Consider the following 12587-nt stretch of genomic DNA (forward strand, 5'->3'; position numbering starts at 1 on the left):
TCCTGTTCAAAATACTTCTCTTCCTCTATAAATCCAAACTGAACACACTGAAGTTGCACTTAGCAATGCAGGTTCAAACCTCACCTGAAGAATTCTACACTGACAAGCCCCCCCGGACTTTGTGGCCCCCACACAGCAATAAAGCACTACCTTTACGCTCGCATCGCTTCTTCCTCCTCCTCCGTTTCCAGCGCCGCTGGACCGTGCAGAAGAGGGTTCCCATGCCGAGAGCCGCGGCTAGAAGAGATGCCATGCACACACCTACAGGTCACCGCTGCCGACCCCCTCGCCCCCTCCTCACAAAGCAGGGTCAGCCCTGCCTTGCCTTGCCCTCTCCTCCCTGAGCCAAGGCCCGGTCCTAGAACCACAGCGAACAAAGCTGAGCGAACGCTGCAGCTGTCCCTGCCCGCCGCAAGAGGCACATGTGACAATTAACCCTTCGGTAAGTGGAAGGGGCAAGGAAGGACAGTTTTCTTAGAAGGACAATATCAAAGACATCCTCACTACTGGGTGTGGAAAGGCAAATTTATTTGTATTTCATTATTAAAAAAGAAGGGGAACTCTTTGGTGTGGCTTCAGCCTTATACATACCTCAGGAACAAGGACAGACATAAGGAAACGTTTATACATCCTAGTGCATGAAACCAAGATGCCTTCAGCATCCTTTAAAATTGCTTCTCATGTTGTTATGTGTGTATTTCATACCTCGCCTAGAACTGCACTAAATATATTTGTGAATAGCAGGAATACACATATATGCAAATCTCGAAGAGCAATGTTTTAGTGGCACATATCCCATACGAGGGTTTGTATACCAGGTCTCACCAGGAGGCTTCCCAATGTCAACAGTAGCATTTTCCAGCCTCTTTACAAACAAAAGACCAACATGTGACATTATGGGATAATGAGATATTACCCAGTTTCCCCAGTCTAAGCAACCAACCAAACCCATATTCATCCTGTGGATCCCATGGATCAGCAGCACAGACTGGGGACTGTAGCTATCCTTCAGTCCTGCCTGCAGATTAAACCTCGTAGGACAAAAAAAATCTTCCAGCAGGGCATGTTTACAGGTGCAAGCTCCACAGCTTTCTTCAGTGTGTTACTAGAGTGAGGAGACCTCTCTGACAAGTCACCTCCACCTGCTCTCAGACCTTCATTTCTCAGTCTACCCGGCCCCGGCTCTTTGGAAGACAGCACACAATCAAATCTGGATAAGTCTGGTAGGTGACTTGCACAAATTGTCATATTTTGACAACTAGCCAGGCTGGCATTTTTGGAAAAACATTGCCACTGGCATCTTAAATTAGCAGTACTTCACTAACCAAAACCAACACACTCCAGTTCACCACCGGGATTGGGTTGACCTTGCTAACAAGGAGCCCTACCTCTCTACCTCCTGCTCCCTCTACTGGCACTTGTTCTCCAGATCCCAGGCGCCAGCTTATTCACCTCCAGTCTGTGACAGAAAGCTTCTGAGATTGAGTTAACTTGTTGACTGAAGTTATTTCTGCAGGACGCCCAAGTGCTAAGGGCTGCAAACATCCCCACTTCAGAGGAGCTGAAGTTCTACTTCAGCATCTATGTTAATGGACACTACTTCACTGAGGATGAAGAAGTATCAGCAGAACCATCTGTGCTCATTTACACAATTTAAAAAGAAGAACTTGCCATGGTGAAACAAGTCATCAATGGTCATGCTATCACGTGTTCACTACCGTCAAGAAGTCCAGGAGGAAATGAGTCCCATCACCATTGAAGACCAACTCCCCAAACCAGTCTTCCCCAGGGCAATAAGGTGTGATCTTCCTTTGCAGCAGACATAAGGTCAGGCGTTTTCTTATGCTTCCAGCATCTCTCCTTCCTTTATTAAACACTGCTCACTTAGGCTCACAGACCAGAGCCATGCTCTGGATTAACACAGCAACATTTCTCCCTTCATGGAAACCAGAAATAACTTCATTTAAAAGAGCTGATAGTCTGACATCAGGCCCTGCAACGTTACATCCCAACGGGCTTACGCAGTCACGGCAACATTAAGGTGGACATCAAGGAAACCCCAGTGAAGCCCACAGCTCGTGTCAGCATGGGCACCGGCTGTGCATTGGCAGAGCGCTTTCCCATCTGACCAGACCTAATTCAAGACTAGGTTAGCAGTTCTGCACCTCGCTAATTAACAGTTTCAGGCCAAGTTTGACATTTCAATCCGCATTAAGCTGTGCATGACAAGGAAAGGACAAGGAGGGTATCTACATCTACATGGCTTTGAAAGAAAAGCACCATTGATACACAGAGAGAAAAAGGGCAAAAACACTCCTTAGGGGAAAAGGAATTCATTTTGCTCCTTTGAGCAAACAGCACACGTTGTAAAATGCAAAAAAAGCAGCCTGGGAAACCACTGAGCTCTTTACCATAATTCTTCCAGCTGTTGAAACTTTCACCACCTTGTTCTTACCACAGGTGAGGAAGAGGTACATAACAACGTATAATTTTTCCTTCCCTTTGAGGAGAGGGAGAATGCTGCATTAGGCATTGAAAGTTCAAAAGTGATTCTGCCTTCAACAATTAATTTATTTGCCCTAACCTGTCAAAGATTTTTGTCACAGGACTTGGCGTAAAGGCTGAAAAAAAGACTCCCATGGATCACCCCTGTAGCTCTCCTCTCCAAAGCAGCTCCTACTCTACTGACCATTGCTCCCCAAGGCAAAGTGACTCCGGGCTGTGAGAATCAGAAGGAAGATCTGAGATAGTTTTAGCTTGAAGGATGACAGCTTTCAACAGACAAAAAAGTCTCTAAAATCTGACTAAGGAACATCCACAATGCACCTGGGAGAGAAACTTAGTGATCCACTGCCTTTCACTTGCAGTTGGCACATTAACAACAGTTTTAGGAAAGAAAAAATATGCAATCTGTAACACGTATGAGATTAAATATTCGACATCTGTAAATATATTGCAAAGTTTGCATGATTAGAACAAAACAGGTTAAAAGCTGAGCGCAAGGAGGCAAATCCAACACGCCAGAACAAAGCCACAGCGTTCAGTTTTAACGTGTGCGTTGGCAGCAGTAAATGCTGTAACATCTTGTATTTCACAGATTCAACACCCACTGAAGCATCAAGGAGAAACTGGACTGCCTTCTCTCCAAAGAAAAAGCAATTCCCAGGGGGAATTCGGTTACGTACCTACACGTCTCAAACACTTCCATCTCGCCCACATCACTGAATTAGGAATGCAGAGACACTAAACAACAGAGGTGAACTAACCCAAGTGAGATCAGGAGCTGCACAGCAAGACTGATGGAAGAGTTCAGTAGCTTCTCAATTCTCCCCTCTACCACCTAGATCACTGGAACAAAGCCAGCCTAGGTTTCTGTGGAGCTATGGCTTGTGATAGACGGGGTTTTGTGAGTGCAACCTGGAGACCCTGTAGCTGTGGCATCTACAGTCCCTTCCCATCCAGGCTCCCTAGCACCAGGAGGCTCAAGGCCATGGTACAGCCCTTCTGCCAGACACAGCACTTATCAAGTGTCTCCTTCACCTGGAACTCTTCACAAAACTCACGGGAATAATCTATCATATCTTTAGGTACACTCCAGACTCACTTCAAATCAGATAGGCTGAAAAGCTGCTGGGGAAAGGAGAAAGATGACAAAAAGACTTTGATCACAGAACACAAAAGAAACTCACTTTTTTTTTAAAAAATACATTACATGAAAATCTCTATGCACCAAAACCACTTTTGCAAATCTCATTTACTTATAGATTTAGCCACTGTTATCAGCTTACTTTATATACTCTTTGAAGAAATAGTCACACACCGTATTTTGTAAGCACTTTCAGTTATTTTTTTCTCCCACACGCAATTCATGTATTTTTCAAGCATGAGGATGGCATTACCGGCCAACAGCAGTTTTCCTTCAAGTTTTGTGTACTGCAGCAAAAATGAATATAAATTAGCAGCAACGGCTAGAATTTGTATAGGTTAATTACAGCCCAAGCATTTGTTCAGCACAGCAAATCTCAAAACACAAAGTTGCTGGCTGCACACCAGAAACCCCAAGAGCTCTGATACCATATGCCTCAGCTTGCAGTTCAACTCCTCAGGTGATTAAATCCACTCCAACAGCACCATCTACTGTTACACTACATCGATAATTGATTTTACACCTATTGCTCTCTTGACTAGGGAATTCTAGAGCCCAGCTCCATATTAGAAATAACTTAGGATGTTTGCAGATCTATTCTACAGTAAACTATTTTGGAACATATATTTACTATGAAGTTTCGTATCCTTCATCTGTATCCTTCTTACTGGCTTACTCTGAGGACTGAACATCTAATTCTTAACATATGTTATCTCTGAAGGACTCCTCAAACACCCATGACTGTCAAGAAATGTATTTAAGATGTGCTTCCAAGGAAAAAGTGGTAACCATTCAGAGAAGCAAACCGAGCAGCCTAGATCTCCCAGTAACATCAGTATTTTAATCATCATTTAAAAGATGATAGGTGGGGCTACCCAGTGGTGCTAAGAAAAATAATAGCTAATTGGAAGAAAAATCTAAAATAGTTTTAAAGGAAGTTAAAAAAGCTTCAAAGATCTTGAAGTTATTTTATAAAAAGAGGGGGAAAAAAGAGAGTCCTGCAGGCAGGGTGATGTTTGGCATTAGGAAACGGACTTATAAATTGGACATATTTCCTCCCTTCCCACCACAATCAGTTACCAAACTTGGCTCAGACACTCAGCAAACTCTCAAGGCCTAACTGCCAGCTTTGCATATTTATTTTATTAATATGGATTGGATACAAACTTGCAGTCAGAAAGGCAAGTAATTTTTTGTAACATATACATTGACTTGATGCAGTTAGATATTTCTTAACAATATTTTCTCCATTTTCAAACTGTACTGATTTAATACCTTTGAATGGGTTTAGTGTACAAACATAAATCAAAGATATATAAAATAATAACGGTTTTAATAACTCTTTAAATATATTAAGACGAATTCTCTCCTCCGAGTTATGATCCAAATGCATCAATCAGAAAACAAAGAATCTTGCCATATATTTGCAAATATGGTGTGCTTACCTTTGTAACTATTAGAGACACATGTTGATTCTGCAACCTGCAAAAAGAGGAAACACAATTAATATTTTTTTCTTTTACAAACTTAAGTGCATTACAAATGGCAACTCCTGACCTTAGAAGGGACAAATGTCTGATTCTGTAAGAATAAATAGTACATACTGCATAGACACAGTCACAGAGCCAACTCCCCTGTAACCCCAGCAAAGGTGGGGGGGAGAAACAATTCTGGACATTCCTGGTCAGAAAAAAAAAAAAACCAACAAAACTCCAAAAGCCCAAGACCCAGGCCATGCTTAGTACTTGGGGCCAGGAGAAATGTCCCAGAGGTACAAGCAGATAGCAGAATGCAATCTGCAATCTCTGCACCTTCTAGCAGAAAGGGTTAGCAAAAAATTTGGCCAATAATGGCTTAAAACTAAAATCAACTTCTGTGTTATCACAGCCAACTTATCCTGCAAGCAAATCTAAAGCTGTCATCTTGTTAGAATTTTTTTTTTTAAATTTAGATCTTAAATTTTATTTTTAGTGGTTGATTTTAATCTATATAAACACCACCTCACACTACAACCCCCTTTTCAAACACCAGTTTCTTGATACTACTGCCATCAGCTTGCATTCTGAAGTGCCTGCAAACCTGGAATATCCCTCAACTTTAACTACCAGCAGTGGGGTGGGCAAGAAATGGCAGCTGTAGGGTGAGAAGGATACAGGCTAACAGGAAGGACTAATGCTACAAGAAATTTTATTTTATTTCCATGAATAGATGTAAACTGCACAGCTGTTCAATCAGGAACAGATGGCTTTATTTTTACAGATAACCTCCCAGTTATAAGAAAATATTTATGTGACTGTCAGTGTGAAGATACACTATTCTAAACTGGTTCAGCAAATCACAGAAGCTATTTCCAAAGCAACAGAGTATTTCAGTCAAGCAGCTACATGCTGCAAAAACACACACGCAGCCCAGCACTTGATAAGAGTGGGGACACCACCTGTACCTGTAAAGGATTTTGATATTTGCACCTTGAAAAGACAAAAATTCTCTGCTGCTGCACTGCCCACAAGAGGGTGCTGGCACCCTACAAAAACTTTCACTAAATTTAAGTTATACAGCACAGCTATGGAGAATACAAACTGATGGATGCATATATCGTATCTTAAACTGTTTTGGTCAAGTTAGACAAGAAGGGATCTGAGACAATATCTAAAGGCCATATACACTAGAAGATTGCATTGGTTCAATCTTGGTTTCTTTCAAAGACATTTTAATTTCCCAACGCTTCATGGTGGCATTTTCCAATAATCCAGAAAAATATGCCAAAAATATCCAATAATACATTGGCCTTAGCACGAAGTAATAAAATGCCTAGAAAGCTCAATGCAGTGTCAACTGAAGCCAGCTTCCCACGCTGCAATGGACTATACTCAGGCCCACCAAATGGGGATACAGTATTTACAGCATGATGATTTACCATTTCCTTTAATATTTTCCCAACCTAGAAGCCCCATATCCACAAGAAAACCTCTTCCAAACCCTTGGAATATGAGCTATAAACTATGTATGACACAAAACTCCAGTATTTGTGGCAACATCCACTGAAAAAAAAAATTTAAAAAATGAGGTTTTGATAAGTGTTTCTACGTGAGCATTGCTTTAAACAAAGTTGTAATTAATCCTGAGACAACACACACTAGTAGTTTTTAACTAAGTTTTTAGATTAGTATAACCTTGAGTTGTTGTAGAAATTGTATTCCTTATACACTCTGTTACCCCACTTGGTAATTCCCTGAATTTCAAACAAACTAAACAAACACAATTCATGAGACTTGGGACTTAAAATAAGTTTACCACTAAGTACAAAAAATCCTTATATATTGACAGCTGCAGACAGTTTTACAGGGTAAGAACCAACCCACAGGCATGATGCATAAGGAACAGTTTTAGTACTGCTTAAAAACATATCGACAGCAAAAATCCAAATGTTTATTTTCTTAGTTTTCTAGCTGGCAAACCGCAGCAGTCCAAGTCTGCGTTGAAGGATGTGAGTAGCAGCAGGCAGGACGGGCAGCAAGATGGGCAGCAAGATGGGCAGCAAGATGGGCAGCAAGATGGGCAGCAAGATGGGCAGCAAGATGGGCAGCAAGATGGGCAGCAAGATGGGCAGCAAGATGGGCAGCAAGATGGGCAGCAAGATGGGCAGCAAGATGGGCAGCAGGACAGGCACTGCCAGCTTGCCCAGATGGGGCTGGGTGCTGCTTCTGCAGGGAATGGCCACGCCAGCACCCAGCACCTTTGCCCACCCCTAAGACCCTACATTCATCTGCTCAACACCAGGAAAAAAATGCTTATTTTAATTTTCTTGTTTTAAAAAAAAAAAACACCATCATTTTAATCTCAGTCAAACTGGGCATGCCACACCACCCGCGGTGGGTTTCCGCAGCGGGCAGGGCCACACGCGCAGACACCTGCTCGGGGCTCCGAGGGCATTCACCCAGCAGAGGATGGCTCTGCCCTGGGGTTTTGCAGCTCCCACACCACCACCAGCAGAAGAAAGGCCCCTGTGAGCCAGGCTCCAGCCCAGCACCCGTGGTCCAGCACTAACCCTCTCCGCCAGCAAGCACGGGCTGACAAAGGCAGCTTCGCTGCTGAAGGACTGTGAGCAGTAAAGACAGGTGGAGGAAAAAAAAATGAGACTTGTAACACCTTAAATCAGTAAAGATGCTAAATAGGAAAGAAATGGAAATACCACTATGTTATAAAAAAACAGGAACAAACCTCTCATCTTCTACGTATCCTACCTGACTCTGCCTGGTGGCAGACGGACACCTCAGGGCTTGCTCAACTCATAACATGCTTCCCCACCACCTTTTGCAGGGAGACTGGTGTTTGCCTGCCAGAAGGGGCTCCTCTAGGAGATCAGCACCTCCCTGCAGCATCTCCACATCATTACTTCCCAAAAAAACAGTAGATCAATTCTTAGTCCCTTACAAGTACCAGAAAACAGGCCCCAAAGACAGATGTGCATGTTGCCTCACTGGCATTTGCTTCCCCGGTGAAACTATGATTGCCATTTTAATACAGGTTTTTTTCTCCTGCCACAGACAGGAGTAAAATAAAGACTTCAAAACTAAGCCCAAGAAGAGTTTTTCTTTTTCATCACATGGCTGGAATAACAACTAGAAAGGAAAACAAATGGAAACCAAGAAACTTTGGGACAGCTTCATTTCTAAACACGACTAGTGAGTTTACCCAAAAAAGTTTGGAAACACACCCAACATGATTTCTGCCAGGGCAGCAAAGGATACTTGAAACCCATTTGAAGAACAAATCCTGCTGGACATTTAGGACTTTCTGAAAATACTAACTTTTTAAAGCTGAACTGAAGACGTTTGGAGGCAATGAGAATCGAAACGGACACATGATAACTAACTTCAGCACCCAGACTGCATCTCACATGTACGAAACAGCATCTCTAGTTCCTTGGAGGTAATTCGCTGGCTCTCTGTAAGCTTCCTTAGGAGAAAGGCACTGAGAAGTGCATCCAGCTAAAATTTTGAGGTTTTCATTGGTCAAAGAGTCCTAAAATATTTGAGAAAGAAAGATTTCAGGGCTCTCCTTAAGCAATGAAGATCTCCTTCCTTGAAGGCAATGAAGGCCTCCTTGGCTGAGCAGGTGGGGGGGGTCCTGTGACTCAAACTCTACGACTATCACTGCCACCTTGCCCAAACAACACCCTGCCCCATCCCAGGAGCCATCAGCCCATCCCAGGCCCACCTCCTCCAGCACAGAGAAGTAGAGGCACACCACCAAGCAGGGACCCACGTTACGGGGTCAGAGGATGGGGTGCCCTGTCCAGGCTCCTCCACAGGTAGCTGCAGCCCCAGGTTCCAGGCATGACACCAGTGAAGAAGTCATAGGCAGTAGGCACCCTTGAGTTGGGCACACACACAAATGCATCTGTGTTCCCCTCCAGTAACTTACAGTGATTTTCCAACATACTTTAAATTTGCAACATGCTAGAAGCATCAATTCAGTTCTGCAAGATTTTGGGGAAAAAAGGATGGCCAGTCGCAGAGCCCTCCAAAACACTCACCCACAAGGGACAGGAGGTCCCACCTTGAGACAAACCTGCAAGAACCACCCAAATGCAAGGCAACTATCTGGAAGCACTCACCATAAAAAACACTACTTCCAATCTTTACATAGTGACTTTCCTATTTATTTTACTCTTCCGGTGTTGAAAAACACAGGTGAGCTGCTGAGGCATCTCAACTGCAGGTGTCCACATGATAAAAACCACAGGTATGTTAAATCTGTCATCCTCTGTCCTTCCAATTTTACCACTGGCTCAGGAAATAGCACTGTTTAGAGGTGGAAAGCCAACTGCATTGCTCAGCTCATTTTTGCTCAGTTTACACCCTGACACAGATTGCGTTAAGACATTTCACAGAGAAGTCAAACAAGAAACTCAAAAGATGGTGTATTTTTCATGCAGACACAGCCATGGGTTTTGCTAACTGCTTTGCACACCCCCCACCCCCGGCACCAGAGGAGATAGGTTTTTTATTAATTAGGCTTGCCTCTCAACCCTAGATTAAGGCAAGCAGCTGGAAGAAACCTTTACTCCAGCCTGAACTATCCATCCATTCCTCTCTGGGACATGGGCAAGTGCCAACATACTCCAGTTGCAAAGCAAATGAAGCTGACTGGGATTTTTTGGTTGGTTGTATTTAATTTCTAGAATTTGTCCCTCCGGGTATTTTTCTATACCATCTTCAAGTGGTGGACTTGGCAGTGTTAGTTAAGATCGATAATCTTAAAGGTCTTTTCCAACTTAAATGATTCTATGATTCCTCTCTTTCAACCAGAAATCTTTCCCGTTTCAAACTGCCACCACTGGTTTCCAAAGGGTGTCTCCAGTTTGAGACCAGCTGTGAACAGCTACCAGGGCTTTGCTCCCATTCCTCCTCTTCTCCTCCTCTCCCAGGGAACACGGGGAAGAGGTGCCTTCATGGCAGATTTTGCTCCTGACCCCAAAAAAACTATAGCGTTAGCCTGCAATAAAAGAAATTTTATGTCTTTTCATACACAAAGGGGATGAGTGCCGCAAACTGTAAGTTTAACAGCACAACTACAGAACTGAGTTTTCCTCTGGAAATAGTTTTTCCACCTAGATATGAAGAAACAATTTGACATCTATGATGTCACATTTGTCAGACTGAGTTAATGAAATAATAGCCCAAATCCAAACCACAATCCCTGTATCTCTTCTGAGCTGCGCATCTGAAATTCTAAAATAAATTAGGAATGACAAGCAACTGATCATCATAATGAAAAAAATAGTTTAGGAAAAAAGGACATACATGCTGCAATTAGAAAAAGCAGTAAGCGCAGTTTATACACAATGCAAAGCTGTCAAATGTGTCTCCTTCCCTTGGCATAAAACAAACTCTTTTTTTGAACTTGTGTATAGAAAGTAACTGTTTGTAACACACTGAAACCAAGTTCACTGACAGTTCAAAAGCAATGAAAATTCAGCAGCTATTAAGCAACAGGAATCAGGTTAGTAACCATGGGGAAAAAAAAGTATGCTACTCCATGAAGTAATATCCAAGCTATTACTGCTTTTGCTGCAAGTATCAAATAAGATTACATTCATCATTTATTCTGGAACACTCAAATATTCAAACCTGTTCAGGAACAAATACAGACGTAAATTAGTTTTTCAAACATTCTCTCACCAAAAATGGTTTCACGTATGGATACACATAATATCAGCAAGGAACTCTTCATTTCTGATTTTTAATTCTGTGATCCCCTACATCTGAAAAATTATATTAACAATGTGTTGGTGCGCTCATATTTATGACAGCCTAAAGTCTCAATATAACATTTCAATTCTGAAACAACATTATTTCAAAATCCAAGAGTTTAATGCCACTCCTCCTTTCTACAGGATCATGACATCCCATGTATAAGAGCAGTTAACCTTAGAAGAGAATGCGACTGAAGCCAAAGGAATTATTCACATGAGCAAAATTACTAGAAATGTCTTCAAGGGAATCTAGGTTTTAATCTTGTTGCTCATTATTTCACTACAGCTAATGTTTAAACATTTACATTGCTCATTTAGCTGTTTTAAACATTAGTCACATTGAAATAGTGCAATCTCAAGACGAAGCAGTAACTTTTGAAAGACAAAGGAATTTAAGAAATCAATTGAAAGTAATTTCTCTGTTCCATATTAGTACTTTTTAGACAACACTACAATAAAAAGATTAGTGTGGACTACAGACAGACTGTGGATGAGAATTTAGGCTAGAGGACGGGCAGGGATGGGACAACAGCAACCCAGCTGCACCAATTCTGGCTCTGGAAGGTGCTCCACTAAGACCTGGACGTTCCTGCACCAACCAAGAAAGCTGCTGAAAGCTGTTGTCTCTGCTACAGTGAGCAACCGGGGGTTTCTGCTTAATACATCCTGAAAAAAATACCTGTAAAACCTCCTGCATGCTTGTTCTACACATGCTCAGCATATACTAGAGGAGTGCAAACCTTTCATCATTTGAACAGCAGCAATATTTTTAAGATTTCAGAACAAGGCAGGCTGATTATTTTTGATTTTCCTCCCTAGGGCAAAGATAAGATGCACTTATCTGAGCATTTTATACCTTAACATCACACTTCAAAAAAATGCCTCAGAATCAGTGCTTAATAAAAAGATGCAAACTAATTATCACTTAGATGAACAGTGTTCAAAACCATGAGGTTATGTCCTGCATTAAGGACATATCAACATCTTCTCTAGCCTTTACCACCAGAAGTCACTCCCCACAGTCCTTCAATAAATTTTACTGCTTCAGGACCACCAAAACAATGCACCTTATTCACAGACTTCTACTTTTAAACGCAGGATGGGATAGCCGAGCCGCTGCCGTCAGCTGCCTCCAGCCTCCTGGTGTAACAAGCTGATGCAGCCGGGAGACAGACCAGCGATCACCAGAGGTGGGATGAAGCATGCCCACACCCAGCAGCACCCGTTAACACAGGAGACACAACTTGCTAGGGAGTTCCCAGACCACTTCTGAGGAACCAACACGATTTATTGCTGGACTTAAAAGCAGAGCATTGAGCGAGACTAGGGTTACCCATCTGCACCAAGTGACACGAAGATTAAAAGCCCCACTCCTGTCAACAGGATCCAAGGGGCACAGGCATACCCCACATAGCAATGACTGCAGGAAAAAGCATCTCATGCAGCCCAGTCAACGAATTTCATTATCAGTGAGAAGATAAGAAGGCAACTTGATTGCAGTTTATAGCACCTATATGAAGATAAAACAGCAGAAGAGGGTGCTGCAGCTTCAGTAAAAAAGAGTACAGGCTGGAAACGGGGCTTAACACAGATACTGTTTGTGCACATTTCAGGCTTAGCCTTTGATATGAATCACAACGCTAACCATTCCCCACCAGCCTGCAGCTCACCAACAGCTTC

At 42.6% G+C, this 12587-nt stretch overlaps 1 protein-coding gene across 4 annotated transcripts in view; it reads right to left on the reverse strand.

Annotated features, from left to right (window-relative positions):
* The window catches only part of ADARB1 (adenosine deaminase RNA specific B1), a 90574-nt gene that overhangs the window by 61316 nt on the left and 16671 nt on the right, over positions 1–12587 (reverse strand). For all 4 annotated transcript variants that reach the window (XM_074829928.1, XM_074829929.1, XM_074829931.1 and 1 more), the window contains exon 2: positions 5092–5128. The gene's annotated coding sequence lies outside the window, so the exon portion shown is untranslated. The remainder of the gene's footprint in view (positions 1–5091; positions 5129–12587) is intronic.

This window comes from Strix aluco, chromosome 6 (genome assembly GCF_031877795.1).
Source record: "Strix aluco isolate bStrAlu1 chromosome 6, bStrAlu1.hap1, whole genome shotgun sequence".
Classification (NCBI taxonomy): domain Eukaryota; kingdom Metazoa; phylum Chordata; class Aves; order Strigiformes; family Strigidae; genus Strix; species Strix aluco.